The sequence below is a fragment of the Camellia sinensis genome, chromosome 6, assembly GCF_055761805.1.
Source record: "Camellia sinensis isolate YWXY chromosome 6, ASM5576180v1, whole genome shotgun sequence".
NCBI classification, from domain to species: Eukaryota; Viridiplantae; Streptophyta; class Magnoliopsida; order Ericales; family Theaceae; genus Camellia; species Camellia sinensis.
The window spans coordinates 92,937,537-92,955,634 of record NC_138966.1 but is presented as its reverse complement, the minus strand read 5'-3'; the positions used below and the strand labels follow the sequence as shown (position 1 = coordinate 92,955,634).

The window sequence follows — 18,098 nt, the reverse complement described above, 5'->3', positions numbered from 1 at the left end:
CAGGCGATCCGGAAAAAATTGAGTCTGAAATTTTGTCCTTTTGCTGTCCATTTCTTTTTAGTGCATTATTCTTCATATATAATTTTAGGAATAAATATTCAGAGAGTTAGAACACAGGTTTGGTTCGCCGAACAATTTGTTTTGGAGTGCTACTACAAATTGGTTAAGATCATTGTATACTGGGAGATAGACGCCACTCAACCGTAAGCACCGTAGCGGGGCGAATCTGTCTTAAGGACAGAGTGTCACAAACTCGACTTGGTCTTTTGATTTTAATTCGGTTCGATAAATAAATTCGGTATGTTATTTATTTATTTTGTTTGAATTAGTTTCAATTTATTTTATTTACACAGAAGATTGTTCATTGGCAGAGAGTGCACTATACAACTAACCGTCACTCTGTCTAAGAACCCTCAAAATGGAAAGGAACCGGTTGAGAACGTCTACTCATCGTAAGTGAAGTGCTTGACCAGGTTATCTGTGTCAAATAATATATCCTGAGAAAATTACAGTGCTGATTCCACCATAAACTGCAACAGAGGTGGAACCAAGTGGGAAGAACATCTGCACAACAGCATAAAATCAACCACGTCAAGTACAAAACCAATAAGCATAGACATGTTTTCATATAATTTACTGTGAATATTGAAAATCTGCGTGGCAATATAACTTCAAAAGAATATCAATTTAACCTGGATAAAACCAGCCAAAAAGAGAGTAAATAGAGAGGTGAACAAGATTGGATCGAGATAGCTGAAGTCTTTGTCCTTCTTAGACCATCTCCAATGGTTATTCAAAACTATTATCAAATTTAAATTTAATGAAGAATACTTTCTTTTCTTGTTCCAACGGTTTCATCAAATACATATCAAATTCAGAATTTCACTTTTCTTTCATCAAATTGGGAATCAATATGCCTTTCATCAAATCACTGTTCATTAATGTTGGATTTTCACCACTGGATATCTTTCGGATGTCTCCCCGAACGACCACCTTTAAGGTAAAAATTTGTGAAAAAATTACACTGGCCGATCGACCAGTGGTTTGATAAAATTACAAAACCTTTCATTAGAGCACTTGATATCAAAGGGAGCTTTTACTCAAATTTAGTAAAAAAATTGATACACTTAGAAACCAGAAGTGTACCTAGTCAGGGAGGCTACCACATCTGACGTCAATATTAGGGCTTCAAGCACAATTTTTCCTATAAAAAATCCCAATGCAAAAGGATATCACACAATAGTTTTATGCAATCATCATGCAGTCAACATTTCACCCATTAAGATTTTAAGCAGTTTACAAGAAACTATTAGCCGTCTGTATTGGCACAGCTTACACCAACAATGAGACTCAGACACAGGGTATAGGGTCCAAGGATAATCAAGTTCAGTGGATTCTTTTGCCGATACACATACATAGTCTTGTAAATTGATGATAATAAAATAAAATAAATATAGATTAAAAAATGAGGGGGCAAGTACTAAATTTCTCAAAAAAATCTTGAAGGGGTGAGCCTATGTAATCTTGGAGGGTGGCCACTACCAGCAGCCAGCCCCTCGTTCCATCCCTGTCTGTATATATGAGAGAATACATATCATGAAAACGAAATAGCAAAAAGATAAAGAGCTGTTGGAAAATCCAGGATTGTTTGTTTGTTTGTTATTAGAGTCGTTTGGTGAAGAGGCCAAGAGCAGTTGAATAAAAAACAATTTTATATTTTTGGGGGTTCTACAATAGCAGTAGCTCCCCACAATTGAGGAGCAACTGGAACAGTTCAACTGCCTACAATAGGGGCCCTTTTTAGGGAAGCTGATGGAGTTGGTTTTATGGGGTGAGACTCTCCAAAATATCTACAAGGTAGAGGATTGGAGATGCTCCAAGAATTAATTTAATCATTAAGTTTCCAACTACTTAATTTTATTTTTTTTTTAATTTTTAGCATACATTTCAACAGTCAATTTTGTAAGTGACACTGATGGTGGTTGTCAAACAAATTTATTTAATTTTCACTTGATATGTTAAGTTTTAAGTTTTGAATTAAGTTATCAAACACTAGCTAGATCTGTATGAAGTTTGTTGTCCATTGACTGCACTTAGGGTCCCTCTTTGTTGAACAGGCACATAAACGATTGAAGCAACAGTCTTTCCGTGATTCTCCACCTGATCTGTCAAGGTTCAATACCTTGCCAATAGAGTTGAAACTCTAGAGTACTTTTCTTCTGAAGAATTGCATTCAAGGTTCAGTGCCTTGCCAATAGAGTTGAAACTTCAAATTCTAGAGTACATTCCTTTTGAAGAATTGCATCCATGGTTCAGTGCCTTGCCAATAGAGTTGAAACTCCAAATGCTAGAGTACTTTTCTTTTGAAGACACAGCAAGAACAGGCATCTTGTCAAGTACAAGTAATTGGTCTGAACATCCACAACTCATACTTGACAAACGCCTCTTTGAAGAGCGCGGCCGATGGATTGAACCAGATGCAATTGCATGGATGCAGAATGTTGCCGAAATTCTCAATAATCATCCTAAAGGTCCCATTCGAAAGTTTATTCTCCACATTCCGGACATGGAATTTAACTGGGACCGATATATAAATATCTGGATACCATTCCTGTGGAGCAATGGTATCAAGGAACTTTCCATGGATAATTGGAATATTATTACATATAAGTTTCTCCTTTTCTCTGAGTGTTATGAATTGACACGATTAAAGCTCTGTAATTGTGCATTCCACAAATCATTTGGAAGCTTTCAGAGTCTCCGATTCCTTCATCTTGATAAAATAGCATTTGGTTCCGACACAGTTGGTGATATTACACTCAGTACCCCATCGCTTGTGCGGCGGAGCTTGTAGATTGCACGGGCTTTCGATATTTGAATATTCATGCTCCAGTACTCAACAATTTTGTTTTTGCCAGTAGTGATGGAATGAGTCGTGAAGATGAGAGTCAGGTGAGGTTAAAGCTGGCTCATTTTGAGAAGTGGGACTACATTCTCAACTTTTAACCCACTTCCTCTTATAACAAAAAGTCAAAGAATAAAAAAAATCAAAAAGTCAACTTTTAATCATCTTTTCTAAACATCTTTGCTCGTCTAGAAATTTTTTTGGGTCCCCGAAGTCAAAGGACTGGAAGGTGAACCACCTTGAACTATGGACAATGATATCTGTCAATTTTTGATTTGTTACATGTTTAATTGTGTGAAATTTATCTCTCTTGTCACATCACTATGATAAATTTAAGAATTCAATTTATGAGTATATGGCACTACTCATTTCTTTTCTCAAAACGTTTCCAATGCTGGAAGCTTTTTGTAAGGATGGCTATCACTTGGGTTTTGTTTGTGGCAACTGAGGATGAATGCAATGTACTTGAAACTCTATGATTTGAACTTTTATTCTTATTGTATTGTAATTGTGTGAAATTTATCTCTCTTATCACATCACTATGGATAAATTTAAGAATTCAATTTATGAGTATGTAGCACTACTCATTTCTTTGCTCAAAACGTTTCCAATGCGGGAAGCTTTTTGTAAGGATGGCTATCACTTGGGTTTTGTTTGTGGCAACTGAGGACGAATGCAATGTACTTGAAACTCCATGATTTGTACTTTTATTCTTATTATATTGTAGAATAATGGTTATCTTCTTAATTTTGTTTTTTCAACTTCACCTCTAATAATGTGAAATTGGAGAACTAAAGATGAGAGGAAAAAGAGTGTGAGACTACTTCACATAGGAGCATGTTATTAGAGGTGGAATCGAAGGGACAACATTAGAAGATATAGCTTTACTCATCTTGGTAAATTAAATTCCTTATTTATGTTTTTCCGTGTGTTTGAATTGTATCTTGAATTTGTGAATGAATTTATAGGAGGGAAAAGAAAAAAAATGAGGGATTTGTGGGGAAAAGAAATTTAAAACTAATTTCTATTTAGGGTTGGTTTTGGACCACCTAAATAAGCATTTTATTTGTTTATTTGTTACAAATTATCACATCACCTCTAAATTTTTTGCATATTTTTTCGTAAAAAGTTAATAAACTAAAAAATAAGTAAATCTTAAAACACACCTAAATTGAGTTGGTAGGCCTTAAAGATTATAACCTCTATGTTTTTAGATCAACTCCTAGTGAAGCCAATGCTCTTGTTTTTTACCCCGTGATAAGAAATGGTATTTATATACAAAATGATATGACTGAGTCTTATTATTTTAAAATAAAATATTAATTTAAATGACATTTAATTACATAAATATTAATATCAAATTGGATGCTCGGGCAATAAATCTAATTTTAATTTTTTTGGGTCAAAGGTCCAAGTGTTAATTTAGGGAGCTTCTATTTGCACACACCATTTTCCTTCTCCCCACACACTTAATGATATTTGTTTTATTACATTTTTGTCCTAAAATAAAATTATCAAAATATCCCTTTCTTCTTCAACCAAAACCCTAACCCTAATCACCCCCTCCATCGCCTCTCCCACCCCCTTCATCACCTCCTCCACTAGCCTCCATCTTCTTGAATCGAAGCCCCCTCCCCACCTCATTGCTCGTTGCTCACACTCCCTAGTCTCTCTTTTCTCCCGTCGAAGCCCGCTCCCTACCATCTGTAACTCTTTCTCTTTTTGCGGCCGCCAAGTGAATCGCCGCCGCCGCCTCCACTTTTTTGCCCCTTCGAACCAAACACATTAATTCAGAAGTACAGTGTCGAACCAATGTGTTTTGTTCGGATGTTGATGATCAAATTGATGTGTGATTTTCGACCTTGGTTTAATGAACGGTGGGTGTATCGCGATGGTGGATCGCCGCTGCAATGGTGGTTGGTTTAGGGCTAGGGTTTGGAGAATGAAAAAGGTAAGGGAATGTGGGTAGATTGAGTATGTTGGAAAGCTGTGTGTGTATGCTTTAGATATAGGGATATAATTGGAATAATAGTATATGTAATGAGTAAATATATATATATTTATATATATATTTTGGTGTATCAATTAAGAAGAATGTGTATAGAAAGGAAGTGGTGTATGCAAATAGAAGCTCCTGTTAATTTATTATGGCTATAAGGACAAGACACTACAAAATGGCCAAAATACCCCTATATATAAAATAAGCAAACACTTATCTGTTGAAAACAAATTTCTCAAAACCCTCTCGCTCTCTCTCTCTCTCTCTCTCTCTCTCTCTCTCTTTTCCTCGCATCTATCTCTTACTCTCATCACAACATATACCACCGCCTCCATCTCTATTGTAACGGCAGGGACAGAGACAGTGGTGAGGTTTGATAGATCTAGTTGGAGACTCTTCTGATGGCTCCGAAATCGTCCATAAAAGCACTGCCTCACGCTCCGCCAATCTTTTCTCCTAAGGCTTCGCAACCTATTCCACTTACTGCTTTGGACATAACTCCTACCGTCGCCGCCATGACTCTAAAGTTCATATCCAATTAATGGTAAATATGATGTTAAAAATAAATTATTAACAAGAATGTATTCCGATCAAGGGGCTACCGATATCTAATCAACATGATTTTTTGCAGGCATGAAGTAATTAACAAGCTGTACACATTGAACGGTTCAGATTATCGAAACGGGACCTATGGTGGGTTCCACGGGTCCAACAGTACACTCCAGTTCACATAGTGGACTGAAGGGAAATCTTTCCCTTTAAACATATAACTACCAATATCTGATTATTTTAATTTTTTATATTAACATTTTACTTAACAAGTCTTAAAAAATATACTGTTCGGATTATCGAGATCAGCCCCGAACTGGGCCCCACTAAATCCAAACGCTCTCTCAAATTGAGATAACTAATTGGAGAGAATCTAAACCCGTATTCGTTTGATTAGAAAGAAATAAATTATGGAAAGTGAAAATGGTAAAAAGTAAAGTGAAAGAAAAGAAAAGGAAAATAAAATATTTTTTCTCGTATGAATTTGATTATGATGAAAATTTTGTAAGAAAATAGGAATTCTAATTATAAGTAACTACTTTTACAACAAATTTAAACTTTGTTGCATTTTCATGTGTTTTTCGCAAAAAATTGGAAGCTTAGTTACCATACTATTATGAGTTGTACAAGAAAATTAATTTTCTTATAATTTCCACCACTTTCATAGTAAATAAATTTAGAAAAATTTTGATGGCGTTTGGTAAAGTTTTAGAATTATGATTTGAGAATAGAGTTGTATTTTGAATTTGTGAGTTTTGGAATTGTGATTTGAGTGTGAAAAATTTGTTTGGTTATGAGTTTTGAAAAGAGATTTGAAAAGAGTTTTGAATTGAGTTTGGATTGAGTGATGTGACATATGATATTTGATTAAAAAACTTACAATGCATAACCAAACACACAATCCAAAATTCTATTCAAAGTTCATAAAAAAAATTTAAAAAAATCTGAAAATGTTTTTTATTTAAAATATAAAAATAACAGGTGCCTAAAAAAAAACCGAACACTGTTCCGGTCAACCGGCCGGACGTCCGGGAGGATGACCGAGTGTAGAAACCCCATTTTTGACCGTCCTCAAGACTTGGACGTCACCGTTTGAACACTCGGTGATTATTCATGTTTGTGTTCGTTTGGAGTTCCCGGAAGTCCCGGCTCGCGCGTCCTGCCTCAAGATCTCCGAACTCGACCGTTTAGTGTCTGGTTTCATACCGAACACTTGTGCTTTGCCTTGGAAGGGTAGGGAATGCCTTGTGAGGCATCCCCACACACCACCGGCAGTGGCCAGAGGCCACCGGCTGGTCTTTTTCTGCCACCGGCACTATTTTTTTGCCGATCGGCACATTTTATTGCCGGTCGGCATAGTTTGTTGCCGGTCGGCACTCTTTTTTGTCGAAATAACTTTTTTGGGCAGCCGACCACTGTTCATCTACTTTATGGAGATATTTTGTGCCAGCTGTGATAGCTGGCACCAACTCTGCCTCCCTCCATACACGTGTATGGAGGGATCTCCCTCTAAGCAAACTTGTTGTATAAGCTTTGCAAGAGGGAGTCTTATAAGAGGAAGGGCCTTCCTCTTTGATCTAGGTTAGAAAGTTATAAGCAAAAACCAGAGCTTAGAGATATAGATATATCCTATCTCTATATCTCCCTCTCTCTCCTCCTTTGTGTGTGATTTTTGGCCCAAAAGTGTGTTTTTACCTTACTTTTGCACCATTACACACACTATTACACCTAGCTCCGAGATTGAGGGACTTGGGGGGTTGATTCTTGAGTTTTTGGACTGATTTTGATCAAAAGAAGAGGGCTGGACCATTTGTTCTTCAAAGGTTCTTCAAGGGTGAGCATCTTGCTTTATATTCCCCAAACTTGCAATAGTCTTTTACCTATCTTTCTTGTTGATTTAGCTTTTGTGTATAACATGAAAAAGGCTTGTATTCTCATGCTTTAGAACTTTCATTAAGGTTATTTTGTGGTTTGAGTGCTAACTCACCTCATTAGGCTTTATTTGACCTCTTTTGTGCCTCTTTTGAGAGGCCTTGTTTGCTTGAGTGTGTTGGTCTTTTCATCACTAAAAACCAGTTGATTTTCAATATTAAAAAAAGTGGTTTGAAGTCTTGCATAGGGGAGGGACACCCCTCTCCCTTCATTGTCTTGTTTCCTTACATTTTGGCCTAAAAAGTTAGCATGTATGTTTGATGATCTTGAGCCTTATTTCAGAAGATTTTTGGATGTTTTAGGTCATATGTAACCTCTGTTTTTGGCTGGATTTGTGCCTCCTTGTATGCTTGTAGTACTTGCTTTGCATTGCTCCCTTTAGCTTAGAAATGCATCTCATGATTAGGCCATGATTCTTGCATGTGTTGGCTTAGTTCCATGAAGATTTTGGCATTGTTTTACCACGTTTAAGGTCTGTTGGACATCCATTTCAATCATGCTTGTCTTGTTTGATGTCATCTTTTTGTGTTTTGGCTTGTAAGCTTTGAACATCTTGACCTCTGGCATGTGTAGTTTGACCATCCTTATGATTTGGCATCATTTAGGATCCTATTTCAGTCCCTAAATCATGTTTGCATGCTTGCATTTATGATCTCTTTTGTGTCTTGAGGGTGTGCCCTTTTATGCCTACATTTGAGCCTTGGTGCATACACTCCTTTGGAGTCATTTTAGCTGCCATGTTAGGAGGCTTTGGAGTCCCATTTTGCATGTAAAAGGTCTGTCTTTACTTGTCTTAGTCATGCCATGAGTAGTCATGTTGGTGGGGGTGAAATGCCTTCTTTTTATGCCTTAGCCTTGGGACCATTGGATTGCTTGTTGGCACAGTTTTTTTTTTGTCCACCCTTTTAGGCACTTTTGGCCGCTGTTTTGGGGTGGTTTAAGGTCTGCCCCTTTATGGTTCTAGGCCCCATTGCATGCTTGTTTCATGTTTGTTGCATGGTTACTTCATTAAGCCTTGTAGTATATTAATCCCATTGTAAAATTGGTCCATGTTTGCATCACATTTTGCACCTTGCATGCTTAGCATTGCATATTTGTCATGGCAGTTGCATAACATTTGCTATGTCTTGCATGATTGGTGTCATGTTGCATTTGAGCCATGTTTGCATAACATGTATTGCATTACTTGGTTTGGGGTGTCAAACCAAGTGTGGGGATCAAGGGACATTCATACTTCAAGTGATGTAATGTACCTTGATTCTCGGTCACCGGAGCCTTTGACTTCGACATGATAAGGCTTCGGATCTCATTTGTATGTTGCATGCATCTTTACATTAAGTGGCAAATTTGATCCCTTGGGCTATCATGCACCATTGATGGCTCGAGGATTGAAGATCATGCTTCCTTGAGTTCAAAGCATGATAGGAAGCATGATCATGCTCACATGTGCCTGAAAACCCCATGCCATGCACTGCCTGTTCTCTGTTTGCTGTCAAAACTGTCTTCTGCAGGAAGTTTCTGCCGACCGGCAGAATTTAGTGCCGACCGGCAATCACTGAAGTGCCGATGAGTCCAATAACAGCCGGTGGAAATTGTAGAGTGCCGGTGGGAATTCTGTCTGGCCGGTGGTGCTCTGCAGTGTGTAAGGAACTTGCTCCAGGACTTTGGCAATTTTCAGAGAGACAAGGCAGTACAAACAGAGGTGGCAGGGGTACGGTACGGGTTTTTCGGGCGAGCCAAGTTCCGAGCATGCATCATCTGCGCATCCCGAGGCAGAGGCTGTGGCCACCCTCTTCTTTCTTTTGCATCCTTTCTTTTAATTAATTAGAAATTCTGTAATAATTTTATTTATTTATTATTTGGGACTATAATATTTATTTGGGCCCTCCGAGCGAGGGCAAATCTGTAATAAGTGTGCGTGAGTGTGTGTATGTCTTCCAACCTCACGTCTTTCTTCCCTTTTATTTACCTGCTTACGATGGTAGATTAGGGCATGTTTAATTTAGCATACCTTATGTTATGCATGCGTGCATTCATGCATTTGTACTGCATGCATTAGGCTCGGTACATCACGCTAACTGCATTTGTACTTCAATTTACAAATCGAATATGTGATAATTGATCGCATTACATATGCCATGCTTAGGTTAACCGAGCCTATCTAAATTGCATCTTGTATGTGTTGCATTAGGCAATTTAATATGAACTAGGACACGCACGTTTTGCTAACTAGTTTACTGTTTTGGCACGGAGTACGATGTAAGTATTTATGCTTTAGCATCTCGCATGTGTGTGAATGTTAACATGACAATATGCTTGCCATGCGGCTAAATGCTTATGTGTTAAACTGTTTGGATGCCTGTGGATGGAGGTTGGATTGTTTGAGTTAGAAAAACTCATTGAAATCCGTGTTTTAGCCTACTTACGAGTAGCAAAATCTAAAGTATTTCCAAAGCAAACGGATATGCAATGTTTATTCCCAAGTTAGGCAATCTAGTCTATACTTGTTTGCTGTGCGCATAACATAGTAATTCTAGGCTAATAAATGGGGTAAGAACACATAAACATTTTCAAAACAGAATATCACGGTTAGTAGAGGCCGGTCTTTTGACCGGGCGAGAGGGGGTGCTCATAGCTGACCTTCCCCGATCGTACCCAAGCTCCCGAGCCGAGACAACTCCGGTGATGACGGACATGTGGCCTTCGGCACCGAGTCAGGGTTTCCTAAATTTTCCCATTTTAAAAATATTTAGGTGGCGACTCTGTATCTGGCAAAGCAGTCCACGTTTGGCACTTCTTTCAAAATCTTTTTCTCTCAAAACGATTTGCCAGATTTGGACTCTTTGGTTCAGATTAAGAACCGCGACAACAAAAATCGCGAGTCCGAACTGTAGTAGCGGGGTCCCTCCGCGGGCGTGTGTTACACCGAGTAGACGCGTTTGCAAAAGTGGGAGTGAAATCAATTTTTGAAAATTGTAAACGAACACCACACTCAAATCAAAGGGGAAATTAAAGTTAGAAAGCTCTACCAAATGGAACCTTAATTTTTTTTCATTTCATTCACTTTCCACCATTTTCATCCTAACTAAACCGAGCGTTAAAACAATGGATGTTAGTGTAATTTTAAAAAATATAAGGGTGTTATCTGTATTTTTAATATACCACATGGGTGATTTGCGTAATTTACCATATTTAGTAGCTCTATCTATCAATATGCTTAGGGGCGGAGGTAGGATTTCTTAATTGGGGGGGCCAAATTAATATTATAAATGTGGACTTAAATAATAAATAAATAAATAAATATACACTAGCTATAACCATTTATGAAGCAACAAAGATTAAAATTCTTTATATATTAACACCATGATATAACAAAAAGTGTGTTACAAAATGACTATATCTTGTCTCCTTTACTGTAAAACTAACAAAAAGGCACATAATTTCCTATCAAAGTTGTGCTCGACGATGCTTTAGAGAATAGAAATCATCTATAATCATTTCTGAGCTAAAATTTTCTGCGATTTCTTTCTCAATATAAACAACCAAACAATCTGTAAGAAATTCATCTTCCATTTTGTTGCGAAGGCTAGTTTTTACAATATTCATTGCTGAAAATGCCCTTTCTGTAGTAGCGGTTGAAACAGGAAGTGTCAATATGAGAAGAATCAATCTATGAACCAAATGGTATGTTTTTGACTTTCCCGTTTCAACTAACCCCCAACATAGTTTAGAAATTGTGGAGAGATTTTGTAAATCCGGATAATGAGGCACATCAAGCTCAAAGTGTTGCAACTGAAATTTCAAATGAATTCTTTCTTGCTCTGTGAAATCTTGAGGATAGAATTTCTCAACAAGAGTGCAAATATCATCAATTTTTAATGAATTATATGCACTCTTAGGATCCAAACTTGAGCTAAGATTAAGGAGCTCCATTGCTTGCTCACTAAACCGATGATTTAGTTCCTGTAACTGAGAGTCGATTGCAACAGTAAAGATATCTATTCGATAGTGATGCTCGATTGTTATATGTGATTTTGTTGATTACGAGGTGGACCTCGACTCGCACTGTATCGAGCACTCATGTCAGGTATTTCAATCTCATATCGTTCACAAAATAATTTTACTTCCCCAACGAGACTGTCCCAACCATCTTCTCTCAACTTTTGAATAAGTGCTTTTGTAGTTGCAACTAAATGCATAGCATTTGAGATGTCTTGGGTTTTTTGCTGCAAAGCTTGACAAAGAATATCAGTTCTACCCATAATTTCCCTCATTAAATGCATAATAAAAACAAACTCAAAGGATGAAATCATATCATACGCTGCATCGGCATCCCCACGTTGAGAATAAGTGGATCCATCCTTGACTACGTTTTTAAGAACTGTACAAGTTGCCCCAAACATCTTTATTAAACTACATATTGATTTAAAATGTGAGCTCCATCTAGTATCTCCAGCTCGTTGCAAAGTGCCAATTTGATTTGCCCCTCTGCCAGTCTCAAGTTCATCAATGGAAATCAAGTGTGCAATTTCAGTAGCTTGAGCTTCATGTAGTTCATCATTACACTTGCAAGATGCACCAACAATATTAGCAATGAAAGTTAACTTAGAAAAGAACTTATGAACTGGGATTACCTCTCTTGATGCCGCAACTAGTGCTAATTGTAGTCGATGAGCCCAACAATGTACATAATATGCATAGGGGCATTCATTTAGAAATAAAGCCTGTAATCCATTCCACTCGCCACGCATATTACTAGCACCATCATATCCTTGTCCACGAATGTTTTGAACATCAAGACTATTTCTACAAAGGACATTAGCTATTTCCAACTTAAGAGTCAAGGAAGTAGTATCTTTAACATGTACAAGATCGAAGAAACGCTCCCTTACAAAACCATCTTGGTCAACAAATCTCAAAACAATAACCATTTGCTCCTTTTTGGACTCATCTCGAGCTTCATCTACAATTATGCAAAACTTCGAATCCTCAAGTTCTTCACGAATCTTATTTCGCACCATACTTGATAAAATATGTAAGATTTCTTTTTGGATGGTTGGCGAAGTATATTTGGCATTTTTAGGGGCATTGAAGACAACATCAACAACTTTTTCATTGTATGTGGCTAAAAACTTTATCAACTCAAGAAAGTTACCTCGATTTTTTGAATTGGGACGTTCGTCATGGCCTCTAAAAGCACAACCTTGAGAAGTTAGCCAACGAACACTGTCTATTGACGCCTTTAGTCGCAAACGATTATTCATAATCTGTTCAGAAGATTGCCTATCCAAAACCTTATCAATATGTTGGGATTTCTTCATCAAAATATCACAACATTTCACGGCATTATTATGAGTTGAACACGGATCCTTACGCATATGGCATAGAAAGGCACAATTAATTCCATCATTCACTTTCTTCCAATTTTGAAATCCATCAATAGTGAATGCATTAGCTCCAAGCCGACCAGTTGGATTTTTGCTAAAAAGATAGCATGGTAGGCAATATGCAGCATCTTTTGAATGAGAGTACTCTAACCAATGAAATATATTGAACCAAGATTATTGAAATCGACGAGGATGATTTATAGACCCAGACGGAGGATATTTTGAAAGAAGAAACTGATATGGTCCTGCCTTGATATAAGCCCTTCGAGTTTCATCTTGTTGATTAGTTGGATAATCCCATATTTGAGGACGTATCCCAGGATCACGCTCTAAGGAAGAAGTGTCTACATCTTGACATTCAACTCGTGGATTTTTTGAAGGATGTTGATCAGGAATTGAAGTCTCAATATTAGAGTTCAAGTTAGGCACATCAGATGTTGAATTATCAACACTCTTTCTTTTAAAGAATGTATCAATTGTTTTTAGCTTCCCCATGACATGAACACATTTAAGCTTCTAATAACCTGAAAATTTTATTTATACATTATTTTTTTTATGAATCTAAACTTTTGATAACTTCAAAGTTTATTTATATTACAAGCACATATCATCTTTAACAATATACAAAACATTAAATAAATTCAAACATAAAATATACAATTTATATAAACAGACTAAAATTAACAAACATAAAAACAGGGAGACTTACCTTCTATTGAGAAAAAAAGGAGAAATACTGATGATAATGATAAGTGAGAACATGTCCAAAAGCTGGGAGTCATCTTCTCTACTAATCATAAGGAAAAAACCAAAATAAAAATGAATATCTCATTCTCTATTTATTAACTAAATATTTTAATTTTAAAATAAATTAATAAAAACAAAATGAGTTCATGAGTTATTGAATGTTACCTTTCTTTGTCAATTGCTTTCTAAAAGGTGGGTTTTGCCGTTAAGAGTTATTGGTTCTCCTAGTTCATAACAGGAAAAAAAAAAGAAGAAGAGAAAACCATTTCAAATGAGAGCTTTATTTTTAATTTTTTTTTTTGAACTGTTCTAATCTGAGATGTTTGCTTGTTTGTTAAAGCTCCAAACTTCCTCTACAAGCTTGACATCCCATCCCACCACGTGACTCACTTGTGAGTTGTAACTTGTATCACATGACTTTTATTTGTTTTTTAGTTTTTTTTATTCACAGATATTTGTTTGTATCATTGGATGAGGTGGGGTCCAATCTTTGAAATGGGAGGGAAAGAAGACCAGAGGTGAATACAAAAAAGGGGGGCCACTGTTAAGAGATTACATAAAAAATATATATTTAACATATATATATGTATGATTTTTGTTGATCTTCTTCTTCTTCTTCTGCTGTAGATTGCCACCTCTTCGGATAGAGAGAGAGTGGGGCTGGAAGCATATTCAGTGGCGGAGGGAAGGGGGGGTCGGGGGGGTCCCGGCCCCTGCAAAGTCAACAAAAATCATACATATATATATATATGTTAAATATATATTTTTTATGTAATCTCTTAACAGTGGCCCCCCTTGTTTGTATTCACCTTTGGTCTTCTTTCCCTCCCATTTCAAAGATTGGGCTCCACCTCATCCAATGATACAAACAAATATCTGTGAATAAAAAAAACTAAAAAATAAATAAAAGTCATGTGATACAAGTTACAACTCACAAGTGAGTCACGTGGTGGGATGGGATGTCAAGCTTGTAGAGGAAGTTTGGAGCTTTAACAAACAAGCAAACATCTCAGATTAGAACAGTTCAAAAAAAAAATTAAAAATAAAGCTCTCATTTGAAATGGTTTTCTCTTCTTTTTTTTTTTCTGTTATGAACTAGGAGAACCAATAACTCTTAACGGCAAAACCCACCTTTTAGAAAGCAATTGACAAAGAAAGGTAACATTCAATAACTCATGAACTCATTTTGTTTTTATTAATTTATTTTAAAATTAAAATATTTAGTTAATAAATAGAGAATGAGATATTCATTTTTATTTTGGTTTTTTCCTTATGATTAGTAGAGAAGATGACTCCCAGCTTTTGGACATGTTCTCACTTATCACTATCATCAGTATTTCTCCTTTTTTTCTCAATAGAAGGTAAGTCTCCCTGTTTTTATGTTTGTTAATTTTAATCTGTTTATATAAATTGTATATTTTATGTTTGAATTTATTTAATGTTTTGTATATTGTTAAAGATGATATGTGCTTGTAATATAAATAAAATTTGAAGCTATCAAAAGTTTAGATTCATAAAAAAAATAATGTATAAATAAAATTTTCAGGTTATCAGAAGCTTAAATGTGTTCATGTCATGGGGAAGCTAAAAACAATTGATACATTCTTTAAAAGAAAGAGTGTTGATAATTCAACATCTGATATGCCTAACTTGAACTCTAATATTGAGACTTCAATTCCTGATCAACATCCTTTAAAAAATCCATGAGTTGAATGTCAAGATGTAGACACTTCTTCCTTAGAGCATGGTCCTGGGATACGTCCTCAAATATGGGATTATCCAACTAATCAACAAGATGAAACTCGAAGGGCTTATATCAAGGCAGGACCATATTAGTTTCTTCTTTCAAAATATCCTTCGTCTGGGTCTATAAATCATCCTCGTCGATTTCAATCATCTTGGTTCAATATATTTCATTGGTTAGAGTACTCTCCTTCAAAAGATGCTGCATATTGCCTACCATGCTATCTTTTTAGTAAAAAACCAACTGGTCGGCTTGGAGCTAATGCATTCACTATTGATGGATTTTGAAATTGGAAGAAAGTGAATGATGGAATTAATTGTGCCTTTCTATGCCATATGCGTAAGGATCCGTGTTCAACTCATAATAATGCCGTGAAATGTTGTGATATTTTGATGAAACAATCCCAACATATTGATAAGGTTATGGATAGGCAATCTTCTGAACAGATTATGAATAATCGTTTGCGACTAAAGGCGTCAATAGACAGTGTTTGTTGGCTAACTTCTCAAGGTTGTGCTTTTAGAGGCCATAATGAACGTCCCAATTCAAAAAATCGAGGTAACTTTCTTGAGTTGATAAAGTTTTTAGCCACATACAATGAAAAAGTTGCTGATGCTGTCTTCAATGCCCCTAAAAATGCCAAATATATTTCGCCAACCATCCAAAAAGAAATCTTACATATTTTATCAAGTATGGTGCGAAATAAGATTCGTGAAGAACTTGGGGATTCGAAGTTTTGCATAATTGTAGATGAAGCTCGAGATGAGTCCAAAAAGGAGCAAATGGTTATTGTTTTGAGATTTGTTGACCAAGATGGTTTTGTAAGGGAGCGTTTCTTCGATCTTATACATGTTAAAGATACTACTTCCTTGACTCTTAAGTTGGAAATAGCTAATGTCCTTTGTAGAAATAGTCTTGATGTTCAAAACATTCGTGGACAAGGATATGATGATGCTAGTAATATGCGTGGCGAGTGGAATGGATTACAGGCTTTATTTCTAAATGAATGCCCCTATGCATATTATGTACATTGTTGGGCTCATCGACTACAATTAGCACTAGTTGCGGCATCAAGAGAGGTAATCCCAGTTCATAAGTTCTTTTCTAAGTTAACTTTCATTGTTAATATTGTTGGTGCATCTTGCAAGCGTAATGATGAACTACATGAAGCTCAAGCTACTGAACTTGTACACTTGATTTCCATTGATGAACTTGAGATTGGAAGAGGGGCAAATCAAATTGGCACTTTGCAACAAGCTGGAGATACTAGATGGAGCTCACATTTTAAATCAATATATAGTTTAATAAAGATGTTTGGGGCAACTTGTATAGTTCTTAAAGACGTAATCAAGGATGGATCCACTTATTCTCAACGTGGGGATGCCGATGCAGCGTATGATATGATTTCATCCTTTGAGTTTGTTTTTATTATGCATTTAATGAGGGAAATTATGGGTAGAACTGATATTCTTTGTCAAGCTTTGCAGCAAAAAACCCAAGACATCTCAAATGCTATGCATTTAGTTGCAACTACAAAAGCACTTATTCAAAAGTTGAGAGAAGATGGTTGAGACAGTCTCGTTGGGGAAGTAAAATTATTTTGTGAACGATATGAGATTGAAATACCTGACATGAGTGCTCGATACAGTGCGAGTCGAGGTCCACCTTGTAATCAACAAAATCACATATAACAATCGAGCATCACTATCGAATAAATATCTTTACTGTTGCAATCGACTCTCAGTTACAGGAACTAAATCATCGGTTTAGTGAGCAAGCAATGGAGCTCCTTAATCTTAGCTCAAGTTTGGATCCTAAGAGTGCATATAATTCATTAAAAATTGATGATATTTGCACTCTTGTTGAGAAATTCTATCCTCAAGATTTCACAGAGCAAGAAAGAATTCATTTGAAATTTCAGTTGCAACACTTTGAGCTTGATGTGCCTCATCATCCGGATTTACAAAACCTCTCCACAATTTCTGAACTATGCTGGGGGTTAGTTGAAACGGGAAAGTCAAAAACTTACCATTTGGTTCATAGATTGATTGTTCTCATATTGACACTTCCTGTTTCAACCGCTACTACAGAAAGGGCATTTTCAGCAATGAATATTGTAAAAACTAGCCTTCGCAACAAAATGGAAGATGAATTTCTTACAGATTGTTTGGTTGTTTACATTGAGAAAGAAATCGCAGAAAATTTTAGCTCAGAAATGATTATAGATGATTTCTATTCTCTAAAGCATCGTCGAGCACAACTTTGATAGGAAATTATGTGCCTTTTTGTTAGTTTTACAGTAAAAGAGACAAGATATAGTCATTTTGTAACACACTTTTTGTTATATCATGGTGTTAATATATAAAGAATTTTAATCTTTGTTGCTTCATAAATGGTTATAGCTAGTGGATATTTATTTATTTATTTATTATTTAAGTCCACATTTATAATATTAATTTGGCCCCCCCAATTAAGAAATCCTACCTCCGCCCCTGACTGTTGATGCATTGTTTTTTTCTCTGCCTGTAGGTAATTCAACTGAAAACCTGTGTTACATGGACTCGCCACTTTGGGGTGAAGTACCCGTGTCGACACGACACGACACGAGTGCGGGTGTGGGATTTGTGTCGGATTCGCCTGTTCTCTCTCGGACACGGCTCTTCACAGACAACAAAAGAAATGAAAGAGGAGAGAGCAAGAGAGAACCTGGTCGAAGCTCCATCCAGTCGAAGATCAAAGACCTCCAGTCGAAGCTCTATCCGGTTGGTCCAGTCGAAGATCGAAGCTCCATCAGTCGATCGAAGCTCTATCAGTCGATCGAAGCTCCATCCGGTC

General features: G+C 36.5%; 2 pseudogenes; one reads left to right on the top strand and one right to left on the bottom strand.

Moving 5' to 3' along the window:
- Positions 1-10,832: 10,832 nt before the first annotated feature.
- LOC114272287 (uncharacterized) lies at positions 10,833-13,267 on the bottom strand (annotated as a pseudogene).
- A 1,540-nt stretch (positions 13,268-14,807) lies between these two features.
- Positions 14,808-17,529, top strand: LOC114289210 (uncharacterized; annotated as a pseudogene).
- Positions 17,530-18,098: the final 569 nt, after the last annotated feature.